Source organism: Leuresthes tenuis, unplaced genomic scaffold (genome assembly GCF_036924035.1).
Source record: "Leuresthes tenuis unplaced genomic scaffold, fLeuTen1.0.hap1 SCAF_11, whole genome shotgun sequence".
NCBI classification, from domain to species: Eukaryota; Metazoa; Chordata; class Actinopteri; order Atheriniformes; family Atherinopsidae; genus Leuresthes; species Leuresthes tenuis.
Genome location: NW_027325365.1, coordinates 5,835,508 through 5,855,563, shown reverse-complemented (window position 1 = coordinate 5,855,563; position 20,056 = coordinate 5,835,508).

Sequence of the window (20,056 nt, the reverse complement as noted above, 5' to 3'; positions counted from 1 at the left end):
AATATGAATACAACATGTATTTCAGCGTATCTACAATTGCAAGAAGTGAGTGGAAAGTAGCAATTAAATAAAAACAAGTATCAGAATGTTTGCTGCTACGTTTGCACGTCTTCTCACTCACTGATGTCCCAGCAAATGTTGTGGGCATGTGTTCACACATGCCACCACTACATCTCTGAATGTGTGAAAATGGCTTTAGCTGGGACTTTTTTCATGGAACTAAAAAAAGTTTCCTCACAGTTCTTTGTCATTCAACTGCACTTTAAAGCTCCACAAACATTAGGTAAACTAGTCCACTGACATATGCAAGTAAAACATCCCCGCTGCAGGTTTTTTGAGCCTCATTGGACAGACAACATAATCAAGGTCAAAGTAAAAAAAGAAAAAGTTGGCAATGTGGCACCTTCCTACAGGGCTGTGCTGAGCTATGGGTCTTTTTACTTGTGTTTCAATTGAATGAAACACTCTGAAAATATAGTTGTACTTATTTTATTCATTGATTTGTTCTCGTAATCACCTCTCGGGCTCCTCATTCAGTCTCCAGTTGGCCTATTTCAGCATACGCGGTACTTGCCCCCCCCTGGGAGTAATCGACCAATCAGAAAGGTTTAGTTTTGCAAGACTCAATTCAAACATATCAGTTAATATCAAAAGGACTACTTTCTGGAGCTAATTTAAGGTCAATAGTAATGATACATCATTTTGTAACTCATCTCTACGATTAAAGAAAAACAGGGGCTTAAGGGCGAAGAACCCCCAAAGGTCTTTGGCCTTAGAGGGAAGTGTTTTTATTTTGCTAAGGAAAAGTGGTAAAACTTAATATACTTGTAGAAGTACATACAAATGTATCTTGCATTTAAATAGAAAAAAAAGATCTTGTGACCATACCAGTACCATTAACCAAACTCTTTCTTGCCACTAGCTTAATTTGAATCAAAGCCATACTGTTGGCAGACATCACATGGATTTCTAACATGGTAGTCTAAATGAATAATGGGAAAATGGCTGAGCTGCCGCCAAATTTTGCTGTCCTTTATTATACACAAAAAAACATCTAACACATTCAAGGAAAGGGAGAAGCCAGAAAACTTTTTTTTTTGTATTTAATACCTTTACTCGTACAAGCAATGATTGAGAGACAGGGTCTCATTCTCGAGAGTGATCTGTTTAGAGCATTATGATCTCTTCTATATGTCATAAACAAAATGCTGTAAAGAAACATAGATTAACTTGTCATGCATGCATCAGTCAGGTTGGCTACTTTCCTTTAACTTGACCTTGTCAAATCAACAGTGCATATGTGTGTGTGTGCATCCATATTTGGACTGGACTCCTTCCCTCCACAGGCACTCCATCACAAAATGAGGGAGTCGCTACCAGATGGTTAAACAAACACATCGCCCAACTGCCCATAACTCAAATCCACTTAGCACCCTCTTGTCAACATGTCTCTCACTTGTTCCCTACCTCTCCAGTCTTTGGCGTATGCAGAGGAAGGAAGGGAGGAGGGCGAGAAGAACGAAAATAATGCGGAAATAATGAGAATCAGCAAGAGATTCCTGGGGGGTGTGTTTAATTTTAATCACCAACACTATCCATCCTCAGTAGCTCTCATCTCTCCCCCGCTTTCGCTCCCTCCTTTCGCCTCTCCCTTAGGTGTATTGAAATGAAGGGGAACGGCGAGCACCTGGAGTGACAGCACGTGTAAGGGTCACAGAGACAAAGTCCAAATGTGATGTTTGACTCAGGCTTTTTGAGAGCTCTCAGGGAGGCGCCCAGGACTCAGGCCAGGGGTTGAGAGTTTGTAGGTCAACGGGTCATGCAATTTTCCCTTTTCCCTTGGCCTCATCCCTGTGCTTAAAACCTCAACGGTGTACTTGAAAGGGTAATTTATTATCCTGAATGCTGTCCAGCTTGGACAAAAAAGTTTGGAGCACAGAATTAAGCTTCCCACTTCTAAGAACATAAAGTTCTTCTCTCACTTTAACCAGCCACGAATTTGTAAGTGTAAGTTACAATTAAGGGATTATAGATTGATTTTAGCTGTTTAGGTTTAAACTTAACCTCATGTGCCCTGAAATGATTTATCTTTACTTGATCGTTTTTGTTGATGTGACAATACTTTTTGAAGTTTTGGAAATATGCTGCTTTTCAACAGTATTTTTTTGGATCTCAGGTCAGTCATACATATTTACTTTAGCCTTTAAATCATCTTTGTTGTGGCATTAAGTAGCACTGCTTTGCTTAAAGATTATCTCATAAATGCCATTCCTACAAATAGTGTGACTAAGTGCAAAATTGAGGTATCCTGTGCGGTATCTTAACCATGCTGATAGTGCAGCCTTGCAATGTTTCAGCACAGGTGAAAAGGTGAAAAGATAAGCATTATCTTGGACACATAATTGTCAAAGGCATGGATAATTGACATGCATGCCATGATGTCCAAAAGTAGGCCTGCTGATGACAGCCAAACTGCATTTGGCCTCTGGAATGTACAGAGGCGGGTCTCAGACATTTTAACATCAAACGGCGCTCGGCTCTGTCAATCTAATAGCTCTAGATGTGGGATTTATTGGCTCTCACAGACCAAAAGAGAGACGAGGGGCGAAAGCAAAACCAGATTTCCTCTCCAGTATCAGTTTCTCTTCTGTCAGTCATGCTCTCATCAGTGCTCAAGAGGTAGAGGCAGACTATACTATTACATTAGATTATTTAAATCAAAATTTGTCCTTTTACATATTCCTGTGTCATTAAAATAGATTCCAAAGCATATGCGCATAGTAAAGTTCTGTGCTGATAACACATGAAATAATTCTATCAAATACTCTGATCGCTCAGTAAAGATGACACAACACATGATCTTTTCGCAGCTCTTTTCATTTCAGTTTATACAGTAATTTTTTATCTTCACCCAGCATATTTACCTGAAGTTTTCGCAATAACTTTTCACAAAAGAAAATGCTTTTAAATGTCAAAATGTCAAGCTGACTATTATATAGGTGTGGTGACCAAGGACACATTGAGGTATTCTTTTGATCATCCACTGAGCTCATGTTGCACATAGGAGAAATCAGGCCTTTTTTTTCTTTGCATCATTAAACTTTGCTAAGACTGATGACACAAACATGAGCTGCAGGGCAAGTAGAGTAAAAAAGTTGTTGGTGATGAAAACAAATGACAGACATATTACATAGTTAAGAAAATAAAAGTGCAGGGCAAAAAGTTTAGGACTGTCTCATCATCTTCAAACCCTGATAAACACAGCATTCTCACAGAGAAGGATGGAATCAAGAGGAGTTCTATTTATCTCTGTTAACTCTCCGAAAAACTCCCTGTCCCCGCTCAGATAGCCCTGCCAATTCACCATGATGTCATCCCCCTGGCGTGCAGTGATTGATGCATTCTGGCTGCCAGCTCTCTGCAAGTTGGAGGCAGGGGAGTGGGGCTAGGCGGCTGAAGGTGGAGAAGTGGTGAATTTTCCACAGATAGAGACATCCAAATGTGAACAGAGCTCAGCGAGGGGTTAGTTCAGAGCTTAGGCCAATATGTTGCATACCTGAAGTACTGTGAATGTGCTGGTTTTAATGTTGCGGCACCCTACGGTTAGTCAGTTTTGATGTTTTAAAGGTGTTCACAAGCAGGGATCAGTACTGATGGTCTTGCTCCTGGTTTGATAGAGACACAATAGGGGATAAGGCCCAGCTCTGATTATATATGTCCACTCCATCTTCCTTAAGAGGTCTGTTACATATCAAGGGTGAAGGAAGAAAAGAGGGAAAGAAGAGATGGAAGGGGTTGCTGTGAGTCAAAGAATAAATGTTTCACAGATAGTCATGTGGACATGCTGAGAGGATCTCAGCAGGGAGCCTCTGTGCTCCTGTCAGCAAGCCAAGTTAACTGTGGTATTTTAATATCTGTAAAACACTGTTTCATAACCTCGTAGTTGTTTTTGTCCAAACAGAGGCAAAACAATTCTCAAATGTGTAATGTTAATTAAGTTTACATTTTATTATTCATTCACCTGAAAATTTTAATGTAAATTAGTATAAAGTGTTCAATATAGTATCAAATCATTTGAATCATTTGTTTATTGTAGTTTTTTTAGTCAAATGGCAAAACTCCTCATCAGTGTGACTTTTAATGGCTTGTTTCCCAGAGTTTCTCATTATTACTTCTGAATCAATATCATTTAAAAATAAACATCCACACTGACATATAGTCAATAACTCCTCACTGAATGTGTAAATAAGTAAACACAACGTTCCGCTTTTCAACTCCATATTGATAGAATCACAATTAATTAGGACACGTTCTGTGTTTTCTACTTTAAAGTATTAGAGTGGTTTCTTTAGTGCTGCTTGTTTAAAACTTATGGTGCTTTAGATTTTCTTAAAACTGATGGTTATCTTTATAAAATAAGTAGTCTCGTGACATCTTGTAAAACTGTCACAAATGGAGTATGTTCAGTAGGCAAAAACAACAAAAAAAAACATATATTTGGAGGCTAAACGGTGTGGTTGAGAGTTAAACAAATGACTGTCATAAAGGACACCCGTATCCATATCCTGAATGACTGAATATACTTTCACTTTCTCTTGCTGAATTTGGCTGCCTAAATCATCTGGTGACGTTTAGGCATTAAAAACAACTTGGTTGGGATTATTGGGAAAAAAACATGGCTTACAATATTTACTGCATATCAGAAATGTTCCCATGTCATTCACCCACCACATGTGCAAAATATACAAACATGATGAAGACACGAAATAGATTTTTTTTTAAAAATGCTAGAAAGTTTAATTGCTTTGAGAGTTATGCTGGGTTTCACCAGAAAACTGCCCTCACTCACTGTCTATGTGGAATTTATTATCCACATAGAATTTAGTCTGTCACACAATCAGTCAATGCACTAATGTCATTGACTGATTGACTAATGTCATCATCACGTGGCTCCCAGTGCAACCCAGTCTGTGCACCTATGCAGAGTTTCTTCAGCTTCCTGTGACCACTTCGTCACAGTTCTTCAAGTCACAGGTGAAAGTGGGTGTCTAAATGGAAGTATGAGGTACAAGAATACGGTCTACCATGGCAAATGGAGGATGGGCAAAGGAGCAGTATGTATCTCTGACATTTGCATAGTATAAATCCAATGTTTTATTTCTCTGTGTGAGCAGTTGACAAACTGTTGAGAATCTGGAAGTGTAGCAGAGAGTAAGGGGGGGTTAAAATCTCCAGAGATAACCATGAATGCTTTGGGATGTTGTGTTTGTAACTTGGCAGCTGCTTAGCTGATAATGTTGCATGTTGCACTGACAATGGCTGAGATACATACATCTACCAAAATGAAGAAGGTGAAAGCTCTCAGTAGATGATATGGACAGAAATGTACAGCTAACATTACAATATCCAAAGATTTTCTCTTTCAATGCATTATATTCAGGATTATACCATCTTTTGTCGACAAGTGCTGCAGTTCCTTCTTCTTTACTCTCACCATTCTGTCTGCCAATATAGTCTGACAGCTAGTGTGACAGGCAGTGGAAGTTAGAATCTGTTCTTGGAGCCATGTCTCAGTGAAACACAAAAACTGCGTTCTGATATTCCCACTATGTCATTACGACTGCTCTAAGATGATCCATTTAGTAACAAATAATCTCACATTCCTTTTGACGACCAAAGGAAAAAAAATGGTTTCAAACTCCTGCTACTTTCTCTTCATTTCTCTCCTGCTATACAACCCTGATGCCTCCTTTTGAACTCAGGGATATTTGGACTCACTTCTGGCATTAGTTGGGCTTTTTAAAGCTCAATCAGTGGCTCCAGTTTGTCAACAACCCTCCTGTTGGCATGATTTTTCATCTAACAAATGTTAGGAGCATTCATCATTTTTGTCCTGTATAGCTGATGTATATACCAGCAGCTTGTCCCACCTTGAAAGAAAACATTTAAAAATGGTATTTTTTCTGTGTTGTTTGTGTTTATTTTATCTTCTGAGCGACCTAAATATGATTTTCTTCTTTCTACCCCAAACACAACCATATTTTAAGTATTTGCTTGAATGGTGAATTTATTTAGTTTTGCAGTAGCATTTTGTGAATTTCAATTTAAACTTTGCTTGCTAGTAAATCACACTGATGCTGATGTATAGATGCCGTGTTCATTTGTCTCTGTTGCTCTGCATGGATGTTATGTGTTTTAAGAGTGGATTCGTGTGGATATGTTTGTGTGCTCAACTGTTTGTTGGCATGTTTGTTGGAGTGCTACATTTGTCAGAAAGAGGGTGATCACAGCAACACAATCAGTATCAGTTCCTTCTCCTTTTCACTGTGGTCCGGCAAGTGAGACTGAACACGAAGTGCAGGGAATTGAGGTGCATTGATCTGTCCTCTGCAGAGTCTCCCTCGGCTGGTGAAATCATTAACCTCGCTGGCACAGACACAGGAAGCAACAACAGAGTATCTTTGAGAGGTTAATTAAAAATAAAAGCACAAGGGGGAAGGGCAGGAGGTGTACTCACCAGGGAAAAGTGCACTGACTTCCAAATGAGCTCACTCCAGTGTGGATGTCTGTGGTCAGCGTACAATAAAAGTATAAGTAGTAGATGTTTTCTTTTTTTTATGAACCAGAATGACCAGGTGAGCGAAGGTGAAAGCTACTAAACTTTGTAGAGTAATGATGGAGGGAAAAAAATTGTTATACGAAACATGAGTAATTTTGTCACAAACATTTTGTTTGCTTTGTTTAAGTTTTCAACACACATGCCTCTCTGTACTCTATAGCGATAGTGAGGTCGTCTTATGTAGACATAAATTCTGACTTCCTTCCTGGCAGGTGGAAACAGTCTTTGCAAAGTGTTATTTCTTTGTCCAGACGTCGGTTTGGTGTCTGAATAATTTTATTTATACGGCGCTAAATCCCAACAAATGCCATCTCAAGGCACTTTAAAGATACAGTCCAATTCCAGCCAATTACAAATCCAAATAATTGTAATCCAGTTAATCAAATAAATTCAAATCCAAACTAGTCCAATTGATATAATGCCAATTTAAAAAAGTGCCTAGCTAACAGATTACATCATCTCTTTTCAATTCGATGATGTCTTGAGCATGCATGAGGCAATGGTGGCGAATAAAACTCCCTTTTACCTGGAAGAAACCCCCAGAAAGACCAGACTCGGCCATCAGCCTTGACCAGTTGGGGATTGAGACGACAGGAAAGAGGGCTCAACAAGCACCATGACACCAGGCCAGGGACATCTGCTGAGAAATAGAAACACAAGTTAATGACATGAAATAATGTTATATGTACAATGAAAAGCACCTCGTTTTGAGGCAAAACTGAAGTGTTGAAAATGTAGCTACATACCAAAAATCTAAGGAAGCTTTTATGCCAATCATATGCTTGCTGTGTAAGCATCTTATGATAACTTATCATTTCAAGTTTTATCTATTCTTTTTATTCTAAAAAATAAAGAAATGTCTAGTCTAGCTGAAACCTTACTGCCAACTGTGTCTTTCTCTGACTTTGTTGTCGCAGTCTTGCAGTCTATCAATGATTGAGCTGAAAAGTAAAATCTCAAAGCAACCTAAGTTGCGATTCCCCAAAATGACCCTCATCTAAATGGGCATTGCAAAAATGTATGCAACTTTAGTTTCTCTTTCATCTGGATTTCTAATGTACTGAATTGTTACCTCACCTGTTTCTGTAAGATAAATCAATTAGGCCAGTCTAGGTGAGAGTTTTTATTCATGTATTATTTTAGTCACACTTAAGATGAAGATAACAAAGAGCAAACATATGGGAGAACTAAGATAAGGACTGTGTAAAAGTAATATTATCACTTTGTTTTTTCGAAAAATGTGTCTGAACAAAATCTGCTGTGTTTTTGATAAGTTTTTGTAACTCGTGCTCAGATACTAAAACGTTTTACACAATTCATGAAAACAAGATTATCTTAATACCCATATATACTGTATCTTCAAAACAGAAAGCAATTACAGTCAGTGGCCAGACTTTATCCAATGAAATGCCACTCAGTGGAGAGGCCTCCACTATCTGTCAGTTCCCTGCAGGTGTGACAGCTTCAGGACAAATAATGACTGATGCTCAAATGTCAATAAGATGTCAAATCAGCCCACATGATGAGGTTTGTGAGTCGCTATCAATACAGGTACGGTTAAGAAATTTTGGAGTATTTCAGTTTCACAGGAGAGTGACATTAAGTGAAATGAACACTTTGGCAGACCTTGTCGACAGCAATGGCCCGAGTTCTGGATGAATTCATACATTCTTTATGAATTTGTTATTGAAAAGTCTCATTATGTTCATCAAAGACATATTGAAACAATGGTTTCTTTACCCAATATTGTGCAGAGTACAAGAGGCATTATTTAAGAAGGCACTTCATTGGATTACATCCTCACAGAGCAATGAGTTGCTTTATTAGCTTGCTGCTGTTTTGTACGGACTAAATGGGTTAGGTGTTTGCAACTGTGTGAAAATGTGATGTGGATCAACTTGATAGGCCTGTTGAGTGGTGTTATTGCAGTCTGCAGTTCCCGGGAACACTCGGGAAATGATGCTCCCCCTGTCAGCTTTACAAAGCCCTTCTACCTCAGGATCTATTGGTAATTACTGAAACGCTGCTGACTCAGGAGACACACATAAACTCCTACACATGAGGAAACTGTTCACACATGGATACAGACGCATGGGCAGGCTTATTTTGAAAATCCCACATGCGCAACTTTTTTATTTGCCACTGTAAAAGCACACCATTAAAGTGTGTTTTTAAACATGTCCAGGAGATTTTTTTTGTACCTATCAACTTGTTCACATCCTAGAATATCAAATCCTGCAGTTTTGTCAGGAGATCAAGGCAAAGATATGCACAAGGAGCCAGATGCATAAACGATGCATTCACCCAAAAACATGAATATGCCTTGTCCTACACACAAACTGCTACTAAGGGAAGGATGTGTGGTAAAGATGAGTGCACCTCACGAAAACATAGAACATAACATTTTACAAGAATATTTAAAAAAAACATGATATTTGTTTCTGATTTTTGCTTCTTATTGTTAGCTTCTTATGTCTAACTAAGGAAGCATCTGCGTCCATTCATGGCTAATTATGGAAAACAAGAAATAGTCACGTTACCTCAACCAATTGATTTGTATCCAGTGGTGTAGTTGTGCCTGGAAATGTATTCATACTTTAAAGTTTTTCCCCAGTATTCTATTTTTTTAAAGCAGAGAAGGATGAGTCATGAGTTTATATGTTTGCAAAAAGAAAAGAGCTTTTACAGCCCACACGTCTGAGTGTGATACACATCAGGTGGAATTTAGAAGTGGGTATTCTCAATGCTACCTGAAAAATAAAAGGGTATAATGTGCACACCAACATATATCCTACACGACATCACTGTTTGTATCCATAGCATTCCATAGAGTAATGCAGTTTCACAGAAATTCATCAGATAATCACATATTGACCATTTCTTCACTAAGAGGTAAAAATATTTGCATTTGGAGGTCAGACTGGTTGAAGAATGAAGCTACGAACATGACTGTCAAGTGGAACAGCCGAGATCGAGTCCAATCCCGAGGGTTTTCAAGTAACTTTACTTACTTTCACTCTCTATTTTGTTGCTGTTTTGGTCATAACAACTACTTGGTTGGGGTTATATATTAAAATCAACATGGTTAAGATTGGTTCATTTAAAACAAGGTGGTTAAGGTTAGAAAAACAACATGGCCTACGTTAAAATAGACAATGTAATAAAATCATTATTCTTTTCCCGAATTTACTGGCTGCCGTGTTCTCTGTTTTGTGACTATTTGTCTTTTTGCAATGAGAATGGGATAGTCATTCATGTGTGTATAGTTTCCCGATGATTGAGATTTATGAAAGGGAAACATATGCAAGAACGATTTTATCTGGCAAAAAGAGTGCAAATCCACATGTCTGCCTATAGGTGTACACACAGTTTGCACCAGGTCCACCGTGTCCTTTGGCATCCGTGCGCAATTGCTGTGGCATAGCATCACAATAAGGACTATAAGCAGTGACAAATTAATGCACAGAATTAACACACCACGACAAAATGCTCTAGTTTATGCATTTACGATTATACGACCACTTCCTACTGTTATTACCCAACAGTCTAACACGGTGAATACCACTGATTTGCCGTACCAAGGAATATGCATGAGAGTTACAGTAATAATATGCTTTTTAGCAATGTCGACATGTTTTTATTCGGTTCTATCATCTGTGTTTTTAGTGATTATAGATATTTTTATCACATGTACCTACAAATGTAATTTTGTTTTATATCAGATATGTAGCAAACCTAAACTGCTGAACTAGTTAATATCATAAAGTGATACATAAAAGCCTTAAATCTGATATTAAATAGTTTTATTAAACTCACATTAAGTGCTCTTAGGCCCTAAGGACATGTTGCAGCTGAAACTTTATTGTCCACAGTTGAAGCTATAAAGTCTTTTTGTGGGAGTTACAAGGTGACTTAGTGATATTTGACTTCCAGTACAATGGAAACGATGTAGTGTGAAGAGAGTTAACGTAAGGACAGAAAGCAATGTTCACTTAGGAGGTTAGACTGGAATGGAAAGAAAAATCTATGGACGGAATAAAAAACAAATTTATATAATACTACAACCTGACTTAGCCACCGTATCTATATATTTATATATTTCCTTCGGTGCATATAATTGGAACTGGCTTAACCTTCAGATTGTGATGACATAATAATATTTGCTCTTTGCATCAGTCAAAGAAACTCCATCTAAAGCATTAAATCCTACATTAAAGCATTAAACTGTTCTTTTAAACGTTTTTTTTTCCAACAATGAAATGTTCATATATACTTTAGTAGCATGCAAAATGAAAAAAAAATGCCATACATAGAAAAAAGGGTCCAGCATGGTGTCAAGAAACAGCACAGCAACTAAATACCAGGTCCTGTTAGTTATTATCATAATGTTGTTATGTTATTACTTATCTTTAGCTATTTCTTTGTGACATTGTGTGCTATGTAGTGAGGAGATGTCATTCTGTCTTGTACTTTTGCTCTAACCCTGACCATTTTATGTCATTTACTGTCATTTTAAATCCATTAAAATACACTTTTGAGTGAAAATGTTTAAGTTAAAAGGGTTTTCTGTCATGTTGAATAATGCCTGAGCTTTCAAATGAATGCTGATAAGAATGAATGATTATGCAAAAAAAATTATGCAGATAAACCAAGTGAATTCTTGATCAATTTCTTGGTCATTTCAACCTCAAAGATGGAACTCAAGACTCCATCTGACTGACTTTACATCACTACCCAACTGAGAGACTTCATTAAAGGCTTTATGGTTTCTCATTATCTTGTGCTTTGAATTTACATGTTTTTGATGCACTTAGTAGCATTTACAGTATCTCAGATGATAATATTTGTTCAACTTTCTTATCAGCTCTGTCTGGGAAAGGTTTTTATATAAGTAAAATTCATTATCGCATCCATATTTATTTTTGATTCGATGATGTCTTGAGCATGTATGAGGCAATGGTGGTGAATAAAACTACCTTTTAGCAGGAAGAAACTGCCAGAAGGACCAGACTCGGCCATCAGCCTTGACCAGTTGGGGATTGAGACAGCAAGAAAGAGGGGTCAACAAGCACCATGACTCCAGGCCAGGGACATCTGCTGAGAAATAGAAACACAAGTTAATGACATGAAATAATGTTATATGTACAATGAAAAGCACCTCGTTTTGAGGCAAAACTGAAGTGTTGAAAATGTAGCTCATACATTCTGAAAATCTAAGGAAGCTTTTGTGCTAATCATATGATGATGCAATACATTCATTGTTATGGATGCGTAACACAGATTAACCAGCTTCAGGGACAACCACCTCTGGGACCTCATGGTATTTCACTGAGAGAGGCACCATCCTTTTTCTGAGACAAAATAATTCCCAGGTTTATTAGCCTCTGGAAATTGGCTTCAGTGGGAGGCGGAAAAACAAATCATTTCAATATATACCAGGGTGTCCCAATGTTCATTTCAATGCTGTCACTTAGAAGGGGGGAGGGAGAAGGGACAGATAGAACGCATTGTGCTGCTGACAGGATTGGCTTTGTGTGTGATGAATGGGGCTGTCACAGACGGTGACAGGTTTGTGTTCAATACATGTGGATGTACAATACGCTCTGCATCCCGTGACAAGCTGGGAGGCTTTTTGTCCTGATAATCTCCATATCGTTTCATCTGCGGCTGCTTATAGCGGATGTGGTCACTGAGAGGTGTGTCATGGATGCTGCACACAGACTGTCAATCCTCTGAAAGCAAAAATGGGACACTAAGTTGACTGATGTGTTTTAGTGTCTTTTCCCCCTTTTTTCACGTTTTTTGTTGTTTTCAAAGTCTCAGAGAGTCTGTGAAAATTTTAATATCTGGTTCTAAAAACATTTCTGAAGCCTTGTCCACGTTTGACACTGACATATATTAGAGGTGATCTAATGACCACTGCATAGCCACTAAATGCTGGTCAGAATGCAAACACTTACACTATGCTCTAGGTTGGCGGTAACAGCTTGCATTAGATATACACACATACAGTAATACATCTCACCACACACTCTCCATCATTTTCAATTGCAAATTACCCAATCATCCATGTGTTTTGCATTATGATAAGACACAGTTCCTGTCCTCATGCATAGTGTTACTTAAGGTTGCATGCAACGAGAATTTGTGTGCCTGAAATTACAGAAAGGATATGATTAATCTAATCACTAATGCTCCTCCCAAATCCTGTTACAAACATTCACTTGAAACATATGTATCCACATCTGGATACATGTTTTGTGCAGGCAAGGTGGTTTAAAAAGTTCACCCTTTGATGTTGTTGTTTCCCACACTATATTGATGTACAAAGTAGATAAACACACAAACACACATAAGAAATAAAGTAAGGACAGAATAATTATTCATTGAACTTGAAGATTATTAGCAACTCAACAGCTTTAGGTTGAGCATTCAGTCGAACTGAAACAAAACTGAACAAAAAAGGCTGTTTTTTCTTTTTGTTATTTGGCTCTGCCCTTTCGTTTCTTTCTAAAGACGCTCCTACCCGTAAATGAAAATATAGATTTTTTTCTTGAATTTAGTTGGTCAGTTGCATATCGATACTATTTTTAAGTGGAAAAAACTTTTTTTTTTAAAACAGAGAATAAGCTATCAAAATCAAAGAAAATAGTAATTCAACAAATGAGACAGAAATGGACTAAAACAGCAAAGCAGATATAACTCCAACACCGAGCATGAGAGTCAGAGTAGTGACAGCAACAACTTCAAGAATATGGTAAGAATATGAGTACAGAGTTAAAATGAAGCAGAGGAAACAGACAAATTTATCAAAGTGGCTCTACTGCAGGAAATAAAATCATGGAGGAAGTGACTGGGGGTGAGTGGGAGGGTGAGTGTACACATGTGTGTCTCCCTACCATTTGTAATGATGCCTGCAGACAGACTATCAAATAACGGAGAAGAGGGTGAATTTCTGTCCAGCGTAAAAACTAAAAGCTCAGTTATTCAAACAGCTAGAAACTACATGTGAAACTTTCTTAATGTGGATAAAAAATGTTGTTCAATAATCCACATAGATTTCTGTAAAATAACAAAGACAGTAACACACTCAGTGGCTGACACTGAGGCTCTTGCTCGTGTCCTGAATTATAACAGACAACTTTTTGGCCTTTTAAGGGTCAACATCCATCTTATCCTGATTTGGAAAAGAAAAATTAAACACAGACACAAAAGCTTAGACACTCGGGGGACTGCAGAAGATTTTCCCCATGGATTCATTGCTCATGGCTGCAAAAGAGTGTGAGCCTTTTTCTTAATATTTATGAACTTCTTCAACAGAGTAAGTTATGGACACAGTTTGAGCCAAGACCTCGCTTAGTGTTTTCACTCCCTTATTATTTATGCTTCCTGACATTTCTTTTGCCTCTTACTATTTTTCCTGTTTTCTTGTCCATTACACTACCTCCATCTGAGAGATAAAGAAAGCCAGAAACAAAAATAATGAAGTCATTCAGTGTGAAAGCGTTTTCCAGTGGCCTTGCTGTCCTGAGGTCTGCTGAAGTCTGTTTATGTGTGATTTGTTACATGTTTTAGCTTAATGTACATTAAAAGATGCAATGGTCGGCATGGAATTCGATTAGACAACTCTCTGCAAAGCAGTTACTAGCATTTATCTCTGTTTCAAGAAGTAGGTTATTAATACCAGAGCTCCGGTGTTAAGAGCAGCAGGTTTGCACATAGCTGCTGATGCCAGAAGAGCTCTAACAAACGAGGCTTTATCAAAATCTGCTGGTTTTATTTGAATTTCTTATTATGATTTGAATATTTTAGGGCAAAAAATCAACGTCATCCAAGAGAAGCAACTTCAATTGAAACCTCTTATGAAAAATAGGAACCAATAATAATGATTTAACAGCTGGCTAGAAACATCTAAACATGTTCCAGAGCTCCTCAGTCCAGTTTAATGGCTTATATTTCACTAATGTGGACACATTCATAATTCCATGAAGAACTCCACAATTGAGCCAGACAGCAACGTGTTTGCCAATAATTCTTACTGTTTGTTTTATCCTGCAGCTTTGAGTGGTGGTTTCTGCATCAAGACTCTGCATATATCACATCAGCTCCTAATCACAGGAATGCATACATTTACATTTTCTTTTAAAATGTCTACACTTTCTGGCAGTCACATTATCCTGTGTGAGTATCTCCATCCCTGTAGGTGTCCAGCAAGGCAAAGAAAACACCAAGAATTACAACAAATCATTTTTACACCTGTTGCTCTCTGCTGGAAGTATAATCTGAGGTCAACGCATTTTCCCTTTGGAATGAGTGATAAATAATAAGTAGTCTTTAGATTACTGATAGCTTCCAATATGCAGTAGATGCAACCCATCAGTCATACATAGACATGCTGTGTTCATATGTGTCAAATGACTCTTTATCCCTTCCTGTTTAGCAGGATATTCTGTGAGAAAACACTTATTATATCATTCATAACCCATTATAGTACACTGTAAAACGTCTGCATTTGTCAACAACAAATACATTTCAGCATATGTTTGCATTGACATTTGTATATGCCTTATTTTACCATGTGAGTATTTTGAATATGCTATAAGGAAAAGATAATGCGACAAGAAAAATAAATTTGCAGAAGAAAAGCCTGACATAGAAATGTTGCTGTTTTCTTATGTATAACATTACTTTGCTAACAGGTAAAAACAAGAAAAAGAAGTTAATTGGGGAAGAATAAAAGGCTAAAACCACACTGGATGTATTGGAGAGTTAACCCTTAATTTACCCACTGATACTTATCTGCACTTTATTACCAGATTCATTCCAAATCTTCTCCTAAAGCTCTGTATAGACCAACATTTCTACAGACAGACCGAGATGAAAATTCATGAATGCATACTTAAATACAGGAAGTTTCCCACCATGGCCCTGTCCTCTACGATTGATAGTGTGCAGGTAAATCAGTGCGTTCACCTTGAAGATAAACTTTAAACCTAAGATAACACAAACTCAATCACACTGTTCCTTCATGGGGATTCTCTTACTTTCATCAGGGAGAGGATCATGAGGCAATGACCACATTCAGATCTATTAAGTACTTTGGAAAATACCCCATAATCTGTTTAAATGGACAACTAAGATTATTTGACTGACTCTGATGGTAAGCAATAGAAAGTAAGGTTTAGCTTAGAACCCAGTTTGTATGAGAGATGCCTTTAGACAGCATATCCTCAGGCTTAAGTAGTAAAATGTAATTCTCCACCGAAATACAAATTTATCAAATTTGCAGTATTTAGTAATAATCATTTTAAAACATATTCATTGATATTTTCTGCAGCTACTGTCAATAAGAGACATTTATCCTCTGAGAAATGCACAAATATGAATATTCAAATAAATATTTTGCGTATTTTGCGCACTATAAGGCTCACCTGATTATAAAACGCACCCTCAATTATGGGGTCCATTTCTGTACTTAATCCATACATAAGACGCACCTGATTATAAGGTGTACATTTTACCTAATGTTCTCTGATTGGTTTATCGCTGCCAGCACACGTAGAGTATGTATTACGTCCCTGTGTCAGCGGGAAATGGTCAGACGGTCAAGGACAACATCGTCGGTCGTTTTTAAACTTATAAACTGCACATTGGTCTGCGTCACCCATCTCAGACTGAAGAACAGGCACTCACTGGGATATGGGCAAAAGCATTAATGATGACATGATTCAATCACGAAGTACGAGCTCCATACAATCTTCGCCCCATTCAGAGTGAATGGCTGGGATCCGCCTGACCCTGGATTCACACCAAACGTAAAGCGAGCGACGGAAGTGGCCAGTTGCCATTCATTTCCAATGTACAAGAGCGAAGAGGCGTGGCAAAAGTGAACGTGGCGGTGAGCTGCACCAAGGGAGAGCGGTGAGTGATGCAGAGGGGGATTAATGCCCCGATGAATGCTCGGCGCTCCCTGCGGTAAATTCAAAATGGCGGTATCCATGACAGATTTTGGAATCCGGTGCACACATAAAGCGCACCGGATTATATGGCGCATGGCCGTTTTTTGTGAAAATTGAGGCTTTTAGGTGCGCCTTATGGTGGGGAAAATACGGTATGCTTCAGTGATTTGACTGATATTCTTATTTCAAGCACCCAAGTTCAACTGTCTGCTACGATCTTTCCTGTGGTTGGACTTCAGCTCTGGATGGCGTCAGAATGTTAATGTGATTTTAAATGAAGGCGCTCTTTGTGTTTTTAATGTAATCCAGTAAAGTATACAAGGATTTAACTGTGAATGTGTTGATGTGTGCATATTTTTATGTAGAATCCCTTTACTTCCCAAACCGTGAAGTACAGAAACATGAGACGTAGTGTAGATCTCTACACATTTCTGCCTCTCAGCACTGGATATGCACTTATCCTAAATATTGTTTGACCTTCTCTGTGCCCATGTATTAGTCTCCTGTGAGTCCTCATCACTGCTCCCAACAAACCGGCCCTCCTTTTTTTCCACACATGTATTTTTTGTTGCATTAATCCCACAGATCAGGTGGGTTTTGTCAATGTGTTAAACTTTAATACTCTGGGTCATTTATCTTTACAACCAAACCCGGGGTCTGTCAGCGACCAGACGAGCCATTTCCTCATTTAGTTTGGGAGCAAAGTGGTGCAGGAGAGAGCAGAGGGGGAATAAGGGGTGGTGGTGGTGGTGATGGAGTGAAGTGAAGTGGATTTGGGGGGGGTGGGGGTCAGCAGCTCCCCACTTAATGAAATCCTGATGTGAGAAGGGAGAGGAAGACTTGGTAAAGGGATAAGGGGGTGATCTTGGAGGTCGAGGCGCCACACCATCTTGAGAAAATGACGTGCCTCAAGAGAGGTGGCTTCACTTGCTCATTTATTTTCTCTTGTTTCGAGGAGCAACTCTGGCTCGTAAAGAGCGTTTGACGATGTGCCCCTCATTACGCCGTGGACGCTGCATCAGGGACCAGCCAGGCGTCCAAGTGGACAAGGATAGAATTGCAAGTGATTAATTTGTTGAAAGCTCCCCTGGAACTTTGTGTGCTCACACAAGTATTTGTCTTCATTTGCCAAGATATGTACCGGGACATTAAAAGATAGGCCTTAGGAGTCCTGAATGCAGTATTTTTTTCTTTCTCATGGAAGAAAACTAAAGTTCAGGAGAAAAAATCCTTTGTGATATTTGGGTTTGCTGATTGTACACTGTTTTACTGTCTGCCATGTGAGGAACAAAATATTCTTTTTTGGTCCATTTAACAGCTAATCCATGGAACTAATGGACAAATAACAAATGTTATAATACTAGAACACATATTTTGTTTTGTTTTCTCCAGATAAAATGTCAGAGCCGTATTTCACTTCTGTAACTGCAACAATTTCTGGTCTGTCAGTGCCTCAGATAATGCAGAAAATGAACATGTTTGAATCTGTGTCATTCTAGTTGCTATTGAGTGTGACTGTGTATACGTTTACATGCACTTATACGGAAGAGAGGATTAGTTTTTCATCATATTACCATGCCAGTTGTGTTTTATCTGTTACAATTTTACATTTAATGTAAGTTCATGTGTGTTTTGTTACTGCTTTAACTGCAAGTCTGTTATGGGACATAATCCCAACATTAGGAAAAAATTTATATGCAATAATACCCAAAGGTTAACATGAACCAAAGAAAATCTGTTGGCTTGATTTAGAGGTTTTGGAGTGACTGAAGAATGAATTTGCCAACAGAAGCAACAAAAAGTTTCCAGTAGTTTTATCGCCAACTTGAACGTCTTAAAAGTGTGATAAAGTAAATACAAAGAATATTAAAGCTCTCAGCTCAGAAATAATACAGTATAGGATGAAGTGAAGCACAAGGCTAAAGAAATCCATCTTATTCTGTACATAAAGTGGACATAAATCACCCTGAGGAGAATCTAAATCAAACAAATTCCGGATATAGGAAGGTTTTGAAGTCAGTACAACAGAGAATCTGACCCAGTTCTGATATATATTTCCTTTTTTTTTCTTTTTGATGATAACAAGCTGCAGTTCAGTTCTGATTGAACATAACACCTGTGAAAGTTCTATCTCTGCTCGTTTTTTCATCTTCAGCTTGTTGAGCGTTCATGTTGTGGTAGCTCAGAGACAGTCAGAAGCACAGTCCTAACATTGCCTATAAATAGATCTGGCCAACTTCACTGCATGCGCGTGCATCTGAGTTGACAATAAAGCCGACTGAGTTAAAGAGAGATTCGAATCTCTTTCAGATAGCGCTGTAATTTTGATATTTTTAGTTACTATAAAAAAAAAAAGATGGCTCCAACAAGATTTCCATTCAAGCTCACTGTCGCTAAAAAATCTGCTTGGACTAACTATACTTGCTAGTTTGTGCTGGTTATAAGAATCCTACATTTGAAGTATTGTTAAGATCATAATTCATATTGTTTGTAGGCATAATTTGGTATCTTAAAAATATTGTAATAATCTTTGATATGCAAAGATAAAAACACATAATTATTCTATGAGATTAAGGCGATTTACAGTCACCTTTTTTGTGATCAAAATGTAGCAACAGAATTCCAAGTAATTATAATAATGTTGTTTTAGTAATGCTGTGGTATCTGTGGTCAAATTAATTGCTCTTCTTTAACGACTTGGCGATGGGCCACAAACACACACATCAGCAATATAAATCTAATGTATAATATCAGATTCCAGGCTCTATACTGCTGGTCAGTGGACTAATTACACAATAATGAAGCCAGTCAAGAGTTAAACAGGAGAAACATTCACCCTTAATGCTGTAATCCTGCTTTAAACCCCCACACATCCTTCTTTATGATCTTAAATGGGCCCCAGTGGGCCATTACGGAGCAACAAGGACAACCACAGTCCAACCCCAGGAGAGGGGCTCAGGGACTGAAGGGGGGGGGGGGGGGGGGGGGGGGGGGGGGGGGGGAGCCACTTTGTGTTCAGAGGTGTTAGGGTTTGGAAACTGTGTATTTTGGGGAATCTGGGTGCAAATGATGGTACAAAAACGTCTGTTGGAGGAGATGAGGGGCTGATGGTGGATCACCTGAAACTCAGCTCATTCCCTTTCATTCATCTGTGATGAAAACAGGTGTGTTACATTCATGGTGCATTGACTCTGATCTCTTCATCAATCATGGCAGCAGCACCTTGCTGGTCTGTCTGTGACCCAGTTTTAAGCACCAATACACCGAGGTTTTCACTGATGAAACAATTAATTACTGTAGTTTGTGTTTAACAGAAATCGATGCAGGGTGTTTATTTGTTAAAAATAATTATTACTATAATGATGGTATTTAATTGTTGTCTAAACTTGACCATTGACAACGTTGAGTGTTTATTTTGTTATAAGTACAATTGTATTTTTTTTTAAAAACAGGTTTTTATTGCGCTCACACTGTAGGG